At 49.0% G+C, this 12,480-nt stretch overlaps 1 protein-coding gene across 3 annotated transcripts in view; it reads left to right on the top strand.

Moving 5' to 3' along the window:
* Positions 1 to 12,480, top strand: part of BMAL1 (basic helix-loop-helix ARNT like 1) — a 96,664-nt gene that overhangs the window by 52,260 nt on the left and 31,924 nt on the right. For all 3 annotated transcript variants that reach the window (XM_080913244.1, XM_080913245.1, XM_080913243.1), the window contains exon 3: positions 8,172 to 8,299. The gene's annotated coding sequence lies outside the window, so the exon portion shown is untranslated. The remainder of the gene's footprint in view (positions 1 to 8,171; positions 8,300 to 12,480) is intronic.

The following is a 12,480-nucleotide window of genomic DNA, read 5'->3' as shown; positions in this document are numbered from 1 at the left end:
GCAAGTAAGAGATTGGTATTTAGATGTCTTCCTTGATTTCTTTTCACCTTAATTTTTGAGGCAGGATCTCTTCATCAGCCTGGAGCTCACTGATTGGCTAGACTGACTTCAGAATCCAGGGTCTGCCTGCCCTCGTTCTGCCCTCACTATCACTGTGTGACTAGCTTGGCCTCTTACACAGGCACTGGAGATCCAAACCCAGGCCCTGGCGCTTGTGCAGGATACATGTGACTGACTGAGCCATCTCTGCACCCCACTCACAGTTTCTTGTGTAGTATCCAGTTCTTCCACACGGCAGACAGGACTGACCATCTGTAAAACTCCAGCCTTTGTCAGGTTACCCCTCCATCTTAGTTTCCTTTGTCGCACAGGGATGGAACATTAGCTTTCGTGATGGCCATGGAGGAACTAAGAAACAGCTCACACAAAGGAGAGGCAGGGATTCCTGGCATGCAGGTCAGGAGGCCATGGGACACAAAGGACAGGCCCTGTGCCCAGCGTTATGTTGCTGGTGTGTGTTGAACCCATGGCTCAAATGTCTGATAGGTTTGCTTCGAAACCTGACTACCTTCTCCCATCTGAAGATAGACTTTAAGTCCTGCTTTTATAGCACCCCTGAAACAAGAAGGCAGTGCCCTTCTGGATGGCTCATGGATACTCGAAGGGGAACTGGGGCTCCTAAGACTCTGTGGACCCTTTTCTCACACCAAGGAAATGGTCACCTGTACCGATGCTTGTCCACTCAACTATTCATGTGGCAGTCTGTCTGCTCCACCTTCATCCTGGGCTGCTCAGTTTGAGCAGCTGCTCAGCTGTCTGTTGGACAGGTAGCTTCCCACACCCATGCCCTCGGAAGGCTGTGTCCACAGCCAAGACCAGGAGTTCTTTCCAAGTGCCTGGTGTTAGGATGAGGTGGGGTAGGGTAGGGTGGAGTGTTTAGGGAGACTGGGGAGTGGGGTGGAGTATTATGGGGTGGGTGAGGGTAGGTGAGGTGGTTAGGGGAGCTGGGGTGTGGGCAGGGAAACTATAGCTTAACTTACTTTTAGTTTTATTTGTCAGGGAGGAATAAGGCAAAGGCTATAGGTACATCTGTTGGAGTATGCCTTGCAGGAAAAGATAGACCAGACTGTTCTGTGAGGCCAGTCTAGCCTGCCGCCTCTCCCGAGAGCCCTGGCATTTTGGATTAGCCCTCAGCATCATCCAAAAGTGGAGTTCTGTGAACTTTCCTTCTTCCAATGTATCCGAGGGCTTTTTGACAAAGGGAGGCCTGTCTTTCTGCACACAGAGCCCTGTATTCACGAGTCCGACCCCCATCGCTCCAAGTATGATCTCATTCATGTGCAACCTCTGGGTTTCTGAGCACTTCGTGCTGTTGGCGGGACTGGGCATCTAAGTGTAAGAAACGATCTGTCCCCCAGGACCTGCAGAGCCAATGATTTTTGGGATAAATTACTCTGTACCCCTTAACATCCACCCAGTCAACACCTGGAACACATAGTCCTAGGCCCCACCCCTTAACCTGCCATCCCGACCACAACACACACACACACACACACACATACACACACACACACACACACACACACACACACACCCCAAGCTATTTTCTCCTCCATTCTCATGAGGAATCAAGACACTGGACTGCCACCTGCTGGAACTTTGTTGTAATGGCACCTAAGTGCACCAGCCCTCCTGTAGTTAGTTGTGCTGCTGGTCAGCTGTTGCTGGCTTGCTGTCCTGCATTTATTTAACCAGCCCATCTTTCCAGCTACACTGAAAGTGTCTTGAGTGCAATGACTTTAGATTCCCATTGGGTCTGTATTGGCCTGGCTTCCACCAGGGGCGACAGAGCAGCTTGCTGAGTAACCCAAGTAGAGGTGTCGGTTAGCTTAGGCCCAGGGCACTGGCTTCAACTGGTGAGTGTTCTCTGAACTTAGGGGTTGCCGAGCAAGGTTTCTCTTCAGAGTCTGTCAGTGTCAGGGTGTGGGGGTGGGGCACACGGTGAGGGACTGGCAGAGGGGATAGGGCCCCATCTGCCTCTGGCCTCTGTTCACAGCCCCAGCCTCTGGACATATCAGAGCAACTGAGCAAGTACCAAGGCAGACATCTCATGCAGTACTGCATAGGCTCTCCAGCTAGGGAGGGAAGGCTACCCTCCAGAACACAGTATCCCTGGGCTCGGCTCCCTTTAGTGTCGGCATGCAGAGGTAACAGTGTGAACGAGGCTGTTCTCAGACGCTCCATGCTGTGTGAACAGGGTAGTCACGGCACTCATCCTACCCTGTTATTAGACCATATCATCAAAAGTTGCTTTATACATCTCTTAGCAGTCACTCTGTGGGAGACACTGAGGGAAAAGAGGAAGTTGGGCCTTCACTGGGCTCTATTTAAAGAGAGATGGCTCTTCTACAAAGCCTGTTTCCTCAGGAGCACTGGGCATCCTACATCACTCCAGCCTGGTTTCAGAAGATGCTCTTCTGTGTTTGGGCCTGTCCTAATGAGCTAGTTCATAGACTTCCGGTGTTCTCCACCCAAGGCTGTTTCCTTCTTTGCCCTGGCTGCCAGCAAGCTCAGAGAGAAGACGTTTGCTCTTTCCCAGTGGCTTTTCTGAACCAAGGTTCGCTCTGTTGTAAGCTCCCCCTTCCCTTCCCCAGGACTGCTTGTTGCAGTGTTTGCGTTGTCTTTGAATTTTGCTTTTGGAGATGGGTTTGAGCAGAAGAACCAGCGGTCGGTAAAGCCGGAGACCTGCTCTGGCTTTCAGTCCCCACTTCCTGGCTATACATACTGAGCAAGGTGACGCTGCATCAGTCAGTTCTTTATCCCTTCCTTGGAGAGCTGGGTCATGGCCAGCTGAATGAGTCAGTTGTTGTAAAGGTCAGTCTTGTCCAGGCCTGGCTTCCCCGTGGCTCTAAGACCTTAGTAGCTTCATGCAGCTGCACTTACAATGGAACCCACTCTTAGATTTTCTGGGACAGAAGGGTCTGCTGGGATGCAGACATTTCAGTACTCAGATGGATTGGTCAGCGCTCTACCTTCACTGCCCCGCCCCCATTCCCTGCTGCCTCCTGTTGCTATGGCAGGTGTCCTGGTGGGCTGCAGCTTTGGCCTTTCTTGCTGCTGCTTCTGCTGCTGACTGCTGAGATTGAGGCCCTGCCTTGTTTGCAGCTGTCTGTGCAGTGAGTTCTGGTGCAATGAGCCCTGGTGCAGTGAACCCTGGTGCAGTGAACCCCCGTGCAGTGAGCCCTGGTTCAGTGAGCCCCCGTGCAGTGAACCCTGGTGCAGTGAACCCCCGTGCAGTGAACCCTGGTGCAGTGAGCCCCCATGCAGTGAGCTCTGGTTCAGTGAGCCCCCATGCAGTGAGCTCCCCTGTAGTGAATCCCGGTGCAGTGAACCCTTGTGCAGTGAGCCCTGGTGCAGTGAACCCGGGTGCAGTGAACCCCCGTGCAGTGAGCCCCCATGCAGTGAACCCCCATGCAGTGAACCCCCATGCAGTGAGCCCCCATGCAGTGAACCCCCATGCAGTGAACCCCCATGCAGTGAACCCTGGTGCAGTGAGCCCCCATGCAGTGAACCCCCATGCAGTGAACCCCATGCAGTGAGCCCCCATGCAGTGAACCCCCATGCAGTGAGCCCCCATGCAGTGAACCCCTGTGCAGTGAACCCCCGTGCAGTGAACCCTGGTGCAGTGAGCCCTGGTGCAGTGAGCCCTGGTGCAGTGAGCCCCCGTGCAGTGAACCCTGGTGCAGTGAGCCCTGGTGCAGTGAGCCCTGGTGCAGTGAACCCCCGTGCAGTGAACCCTGGTGCAGTGAGCCCTGGTGCAGTGAGCCCCCGTGCAGTGAACCCTGGTGCAGTGAGCCCCCGTGCAGTGAACCCTGGTGCAGTGAACCCCCATGCAGTGAACCCTGGTGCAGTGAACCCTGGTGCAGTGAGCCCTGGTGCAGTGAACCCCTATGCAGTGAACCCCCATGCAGTGAGCTCCGGTGTTGCTTTTGCAGCTTGGCCTGCTAAGGACTCAGCTGTTTGACTCTTGTCAGATAGGCCACTCCACTGCTCTTTGGTTTGGCGTGCCAGCTTCCGTTCTGCTGCCTTGGCTGTTGCTGTCACCCCACTGTTGTTGCTGCTGCGCCTGGTACCGGCTTAGTCACTACTAAAAGCTGGTAGTAACGACCATTGAAGGGGGGCTTTGAGTCAGACCCAATGTAAGACCAAGAGAGACAGTGCAGGATGCTAGGTGCGGGCGGGGTGTCTGTCTGTTCACCAGTCAGTCTTCTGTGGCTGGAGAAGGGTGTTTGTACCCATCACAGTAAACTCCAGGGACGTGCGCATCAGTCACAATGCTGCACTGCTTGGCCACCGCGGAAGTGTTCCTTCCTCGGCTTAGACAGAAATGGTTGTAGGTTCACCTAGAGTTCACTGAGGCTAGCAATAGCAAAAAGCCTGCTACACATTGTTTGGAACTGTCCTGGCTGGAGCTGTGCCTTCAGAATCCAGAGCAATTAACAGAAACCATCATTGCCATTTCCTCAAAGCATCCAGGGAGTGTTCCAATGAGCCCTTGCTGGCCTATAGCCATCCGGCGTGCTGGTTCACCATATTTGCTGCCCATTTGCTCAGGGTGGCCAGGGAAGCTTGAGAACATCTAAAAGCTGTCAATTAGGAAGCTTTGCCCAGTGTCCCAAATTCTTTGCTTATTTACAGGAAAATGAACCCCATGAGTGCTGACAATAAGAATGTATCTCTAGGGCTGGAGAGATGGCTCACTGATTAAGAGCACTGACTGCTCTTCCAGATGGTCCTGAGTTCAATTCCCAGCAACCACATGGTGGCTCACAACCATCTGCAATGAGATCTGATGCCCTCTTCTGGTGTGTCTGAAGACAGCTACAGTGTACTATATAATAAGTAAATAAACCTATTTTAAAGAAGGATGGGTCACTAATGCTAGAAGTTAGTGTTCTCTCCACCCCCACCACCCAGTGCTCGGGTATGCTAGGCATGTGCTGTGTTACTGAACTTTCTCCATATCTCCATTGCTAGCAGATTTTGAAAAGTGATTTGACCCCAGAGAGATGAGACATCGTCTTCTGTCTCATTAGCATGAAGTAGCTGATGGTTGGAACATAAATCCTATCTGTAGGTAGCCTTCTGGGGTCCTGGGGCAAGGATAGGAACATAGGGACACGGAACCGTGGTCCGGATTGAGGGCTTGGATGTGGTTGTCTCTCCTGCAGATGGTAGGACGGACTGTTGGAGTTGGGCATTGTCTTGCCTTGCTCAGAGAAGCACCATGTCTCCGTTAGGTGCCCACTAGTGGCTTTGCCCTTCTCAGCTGCTGTAACCATTTGCAAGGGCAGGCTGGGCTGTGTGGATTCTTCCACCTTCTGCTTCTTTAAATGGAGCTCGGGGGTCCCTGTGCTCTGAGGGAGGGAGTGGGAGAGACCTGGTGTTCTTTCCAGGCGCACGGCACAGGATTCCTGGTCCTGCATTCTCTGGCTCTTCAGTGAGACGCCCTCTCTACCTTTAGGACTTTCTAGCTCAAAGGTGGGTTTACATATGGCCCTGGACTGCAAGACACGGGTCAGTCTCCAAGAATGACCTTTGCTATTTGCATGTTTGTGCCAGCAGCAGGTTCTTTGAGGCCCCTGCCAGCAAAGGTCCCTTCCACAGACACCTACCGTCTCTTGGAGCTCCCTCTCTGCCTTGCCTTGAGCCCCTCAGAAGAAAGTAACACAGAAGCCTGGGATTTTCGTCTCTGTTGCTGTTTTTCTCTCTGCTCCCCACTTTCAATTTTTGCTCTTCTGTCTAAGAATACCTTCTTGGAAAGAAAAGTCTTCCAGAAATAATGTCAAATCTGCCTCAGCCTCCTCACCTTGTCTAACATGTAAGAAACACCGTCACGGCTTTGTTTTCCGTAGACAATGGCAACATCTAAGTTTGGCAATTATTATTTATAATGTCTATAAAGTAAAATTAGTATTAGAAAAGTCAATCAGTGTGAGGCATTTCTTGTGGACCAAGGGTCTATAAATCCAGAGAAACCTTGTTGATAAGGGACAGAAGGGAGAAAGGATCTGGGCTTGTCTGGTCATAGGCCACTGACAGTAAGGCACGGGACAGTTACAAATGCCCATAATCGAGGCACCGTCTGCAGGGTCCTAATGGAGCAGGGAAGAGAGGCAGCTGAAATAGCATGCAGACCTTAACAGGGAACAGAGTGGGTTCCACATTAGGGAGTCTCCTAGATTCTCTGTTTCCTCTTGGTGGTAGGGATGGGCTGGTACAGAATGAGGCCCAATACACCCTGCTGGGGAGTTTGGAATTTTTCTGGCTTAAGGAAAAATGAAGCTTCAAGTATAATAAGCGGGGAGGGTGTTCTCTCACTGGCCATAGTGGGAGGGGGTGGATCTGGAGGGCATCTGACAGAGCATTGGCAGGGCATGCTGGGAAGTAGATATATCTATCCCTCAGAGGAGCTTTGGGACTGTGTGTGGGGGGGATGAGGGAGGGAAAGAAAAGGAGGGAGGGAGGGGAGGAAGGAGGGAGGGGGAGGGGGGAGATCATGAACATTCAGGCCCAGGGTGGAGCAGGCCTTGCTGACTTGGGAGTTGAGAAGACCGTGTACAGGGAATCACACAGAGCTGTAAAGTCATATGTTAAGTGTTAAGCCTGGAGACGGCATCAGTTCTTGCTGTTTCTTTATCAACTGTGGTCTAGGGGCTAGAGGAGCCAGATTTCCAGATACAACGTTTGCATGTGCCTGGCCTAGAGTTAGCAGAGATGGGCCATGAAGGGTCTGAGCCAGGTGGCAGACGGGAGTCCATGGAGAGGAAGAGAGTCATTCCAAGATCTTAGGACCATCAGGGCAGACAGCATTTCCTGAAGACGGCGAGGGCCAGCCATGGTTGCAGCAGCTCCTTTGCTTCAGAAGATCAGGACAGCACTGGCATTTGCAGTTCTGCTTGCTGCAGGCAGAGAGCATGGGCGAAGGTGTGGGAGGCCCCTGTGTTCCCTCCTCATCGGCTCCTCTCCAATACAGAAAGCTGCACGCGATCTGAAGGGCAGAGTGTAGGACCTGTGTTCTGGCAGGAGGTGGCGTTGTTATCACTTGGCTGGCAAGAACCCTGGTAGACTTGTGTCTCTCTTAGCTTTGGGTGTGTCTAGACATTTCGGTGTTCACAAGGATTTTCTTTAAATGTCTGAGCTGGTCTTGCTGGCATTTGAGCTAAAATGGCTTCTGTCTTTTTCTGTTGCTCTGACCCTCTGGATTCAGGTGACTACTTTCGCTTGCATTGAGAGCTGAGCAACTTCTTAAAAACCATTAATTTTTTTAAAGTATGTGTGTGTTTGTATGTGTGCTTACAAATACAGTGTCCACAGGACGGTGTCCCTTGAAGCTGGAGTTACAGGTGGTTCTGGGGAATCTGACTTGAGTGCTGAGAACTAAGTTTAAGTACTCTGGAAGAGCAGCAAGCTCCCAACTTCTATACATCCCACTGTTGTTAGAGATGGGGGTCTCTCTGTAAGCCATTCTGTCTTTGAACTTCATGTATAACTGAGGATGACCTTGAACTTGTCTTCCTGTCTCTACCTTTAGAGATAACAGCCAAGAGCCACCACTCCCAGCTTAGAATTGAACACTATTGTCATTTGCTTCTGGTGGCCCAGCACTCTCCGTGTGGCTTTGGCTAGTTATTCACTCTTTCAGGTCCATGGATCTTCCCTTTGTAAAATGCATACAGCAGTGTATCTGCCTCCTAGAATGACGGTTGAGTTTAAATACATTAACCCACGTTAAGTCAGTAAGTGTCTGATGTAAAATAAAAACTGAACATTCACAGACATTCCATAACCCGGTAAAAGAGGCAATAAAACGTACCTAGCTTTCCTAAGGATGTGTCTTAGAATGTCTGCTTAGAAGACGTGGTTTTTACAGGAAGCATCTGCCAGATCCCTTCACACATTTGAAGCTCAGATGTCACAGGGATGTCAAAGATGGCCTTTGCTGAGCCAGTGGGTGTGGCGATGGATGGGTGTCTCAATAGATGGGCTGAGAGCCTGTCCTGCGTGTGTTAGGGGCTAGTTCCCCCATGCCTCTTAGCTCAGAAGAGACTCCCGGATTTACTCATCCTTGTGTGACCCTCAGGGTTTCTTTTCTCTGGTCTCTACTGTAGGATTTTGGAAGAAGCTGACAGCCTGGAAGGAGGTTACAAAACATGAAAGTCGCTTTGAGGTGACCAGCAAGTATAGTGGCCCCTTGCACCTCACACGCTGGATCAGAGCTTAAGAACTGTAACTTCAGGTAATAAATAAACCCCTTTACCCTAAGCCCTTGGTAGCTGATGGTTGTTGGGGACCTTCAGAGGTTGGGATGTTAGGAAAAAGATGAGCAGCAGACACTGGTAGCACCCTAGGTCTGACATGTGCAAAGGGCCAAGCATCTATAAACCACAAGGCCTGGAGGACAGGAGTGTGATCCAGCCCTTCCTCTGCTTCTCTGAAGGCTGTCATGAATGTGACTAGTGGCCACCCACTGTGACTTTATATGATGTTTCCTGAAGAACAAGTCAGAATAGCCAAGACAATTCTGAAAAATGAGAGTAGTGAAGGGGATTAGTTTGTCCTGCTGTACGTTAAGATGTGACTGTAGAATTAAAAGAACCAGATTAGGGGACAAAAAGGGACGAGTGAACATGGAGAGTCCTCAGAGGCGCCACGTTTGGTCTTTGGAAACAGGAAGCATGACCTAAGTAGCTGGGATAGTAGTTCAGAAATGTCTAACTATAAGTGATGTGTCAGGAGGATTAGATTTGTAAGTTAAAAAGTGAATAAAAGTAGAGGCTAGAGAGAAGACTTAGTTGACAACATACTTGTCAGGCAAGCATGGGGAAAGTTTGATCTCAGGACCTGTCTTAGTTAGGATTTTACTGCTGTGCACAGACACCATGACCAAGACATCTCTCATAAGGACAACATTTAATTGGGGCTGGCTTACAGGTTCAGAGTTCAGTCCATCATCATCAAGGTGAGAACATGGCAGCATGGTGCAGGCAGAGCTGAGAGGTGTACATCTTCTGAAGGCTGCTAGCAGAATACTGGCTTCCAGGCAGCTAGGAGGAGGGTCTTAAAGCCTGTACCCATAGTGACACACCTACTCCAACAAGTCCACACCTTCTAATAGTGCCATTCCCTGGGCCTAGCATACACAAACTATCATGGGAACCATATAAAAAAGTGGGTATAGAGGCTGGAGAGATGACTCAGAAGTTAAGAACATACACTACTCTTGTATAAGACCTGATTTCAGTTCCCAGACCCCTCATTAGGTGTCTCTGACTCTAGCTTCAAGGGATTCAATACATCTGGTCTCTGTGTGCACCAGTACTCCTGTACACAGACATACACATACATACACATACATATAATTAAAAATATTTAAAAAGGGGGTGTGAAGCAATGACCCAGTGGTTAAGAACACTGGCTGTTCTTCCAGAGGACCTGGATCCAGTTCCTACGCCCCTCCCCTCCCCACATGGCAGCTCACAACATGTGGTAACTTCAGTTCAAGGGGATCCAGTGCCTTCTTCTGATCTCCAAGGGTACCAGCCACACATGGTACATATACATATGTATGTACATACTACATATACACATACAGGCAAAAGCACCCACAACCATAAAAATAAATAAGTCTTTAAAAATGTAAAATGTAGAACTGAATATAGAGGCATGCACTTGTAACCCGGTAGTGGGGAAACGGACACACTGTAACCCGGTGCTGGGGAAATGGACACACTGTAACCCGGTGCTGGGGCAGTGGTGTAACTCAGTGCTGGAAAAGAGGATACAGGTAGATATGTAGGGTTCCCCAATAGCCAGTCTAGTCCAGTCTACGAGCTCTGAGTTCAGTAACAAACCATGTCTCAAAAAATGAGGAGTGTGATTGGAAAAGCCACCCAGTGTCACCCTCAATCTTTACACATGTGCTTGCAGGAATGTACACATCCTTACATAGGTTCACACATGGACATGTATATACACACACAGACACACACAGAGAGACACACACAGTAGAATTAAAGTATAAGCCAGCTTGGTAATCTTACCACTAGGAATTTGAGGCCAGTCTGGGCTACACAATGAGTTCCAGGTCAGCCTGGGCTACACACCAAGGTCCTGTCTTAAAAAATAAATAAGTTAACTAATTAGTTAGTCAATTAGTTAAAAGCTATAAAATGTTGGTATAAAGAAGAATATTTACATTATGATTTTTATAATATTTTAATGCTATGTCTAAAAATCCAAAGTCAAAGGATAATGGATAATGGAAGAAAAAGCATTTACATTTGTGATAATCAAAAAACTGTTCTTTGTCATAGGCAGATTATTTCATTCATGCCCAGTCTCCTGCCAGAACGTTCTGTGTGCCAGAGAGAGTTTTGCACACTGAGCTGTGAGCAGTCAGTAGAGTAGAGCCTCTGCTTTTCAATGCTGACCACTTCTTAGGGAGGATAGAAAGGAGATTGTTATAGGAGAAATGTGCATCGGAACATTTTAAATAGAGTTATAGAATAGGAGTGTCAGCAGAATTCATGCTTATGGTCCCTCAAAGAAGTGTCACTAAGGAAGTGACATTTAGTAGTGCACTGCTCTGTATTTTTAATTCGGTGCCAATAAGAAGACAAACGGAGAGGTCAGATGGATTCTTGGCTCCGAGCCTGGGGCCAGAAGAATAGAGGCCATTTGGCTATATAGGGAAGCCTGGAAGGCTTGTGTAAGGGGAACATGAGTGTGTCAAAGGAGTCTTTGCTGCATGCTCAGGTGGAGATGGGGGAGATGAGTGGTTGTACAAGTCTAGAATTCTGGGGACAGCCAGGCTGGAGATGGATGATTGAGGTTGTCACAGTATGGGTGGCATTTGAGACAGTCAAAGTAGGGGCTTCTAGAGATTGAATATGGACAGGTCAGGGTCCCAAAGTACCCATTGGGTTGTTGAGGCAAAGAAGATGAAAAGCCAGGTTGAGAATGAACAGCAACAACCAAACAAGAGCAAATCTCTAAAGAGGGTAATTATGGGAAAATAGCCCCTCCAAGCCAGAGACAGCATCCAAGGAGAGAGATCAGCTGTGCTGATGCACTGGGAGCCATTTGCTCTAGGAAGGGTGGTCCCTGTTGAACTAGCAAGGGCAGCTGCAGTATTGTAGTGATGTCCTGAAGGGATGATGCCTGACCTGGGGGCTAGAGAGATGATGACTCAGAAATTCAGAGTACTAACTGTTCTTCCCGAGGATTGGAGTTCAGTTCCCAGCACCCACACAGTGGCTCTCAACCCACTGTGACTCCAGATCCAAGGAACCTGATGCCTCTTTCTGGCATCAGTGGGCACTAGGTAATGATGTATAGTACATACGTGGGTGTATAGACATACGTGCATGCAAAACACTCACTTACATAAAATAAACTAAAATTAAATTAAATTAAAAAAAATTCTTGACCCGAGTTAGATTATATGGAGAAACCAAGAAAACACTAGAGACAGAAAATGGGACAGTAGGAAGACAGTGTCCCAAACAGTTTATTTGGGACTAGGGGCTGGCACAGTCCTAAGTTCGAGCATTTGCCTAGCAAAGGCCTTGGGTTCCATACCCTGCATTGTAGAAAAAAATATGTTGGGTTTTTTTCCCCTCCAATATGTAGTTATGTGACTCATGTTTATCCCAGTGAGAATGATCCAGTTGTGTGGGGAACACGGATGTAGGATTGGCCAGGAGGAGGGGGCTGGCAATAGTCTTGGTCAGATAAGAGCAGGCCTTAGGGTGTGAGCATCCTCAACAGCAATCCCCACACAGGCTGAAAGATGTGTTTTTCAGCCACCATTTGACTTACAGAAGCCTAGCTGGCAGGGCTGGGAGTGTTTCTCAGTGGTAAGGCATTTGGCAGCGTGCATGAAGCCTTAGCTTCAGACTCCAGAACTGGGGTGGGGGTGGGTTGGGAAGGAGAGAGAAAAAGGAGAAAAATTATCACCTAAAGTGAGAAAGAACAGGGGGGATGTTGTAAGTTGGACAGGAGAAACAACAGGATGTCCCAAGAACACTGTCCAGGAATGTGAAGAAAGCCTGGCAGCCCTGCAGGCCTCTAAAGTGTTCTCTTTCTCAAGTGCACAGTTGCAATCAGGTGGAAGGCATGTGGCAGAGAGATGGGGACCCAGTATAGCTATCTGGGGAGAGGAATGCCTACAGAGAGACGAGCAAGCATCAGAATAAGGAAAGCAGTGAAAAACTGTTAGGTCTCCCTTTGAGACTGGCAGGAGCTCTTTAAAGGATAGAAATGACCAGATCTGCTCACTAGCTGTCCTGCTTTTAGAAATTAATTGTAAGAAGCAAGGAATGGAGACACATGGATAGTAAAGACGTAGATTCAAGAAGTGTATGTAAAAGTTGGCATTAGGCTGAGGGCAAAATAGTGACTCTGAGAAACAGTTCT

This window comes from Micromys minutus (genome assembly GCF_963924665.1).
Source record: "Micromys minutus genome assembly, chromosome: 2".
Lineage (NCBI taxonomy): Eukaryota > Metazoa > Chordata > Mammalia > Rodentia > Muridae > Micromys > Micromys minutus.
The sequence above is the reverse complement of the archived record's forward strand: the minus strand, read 5'-3'. Positions and strand labels throughout refer to the sequence as shown.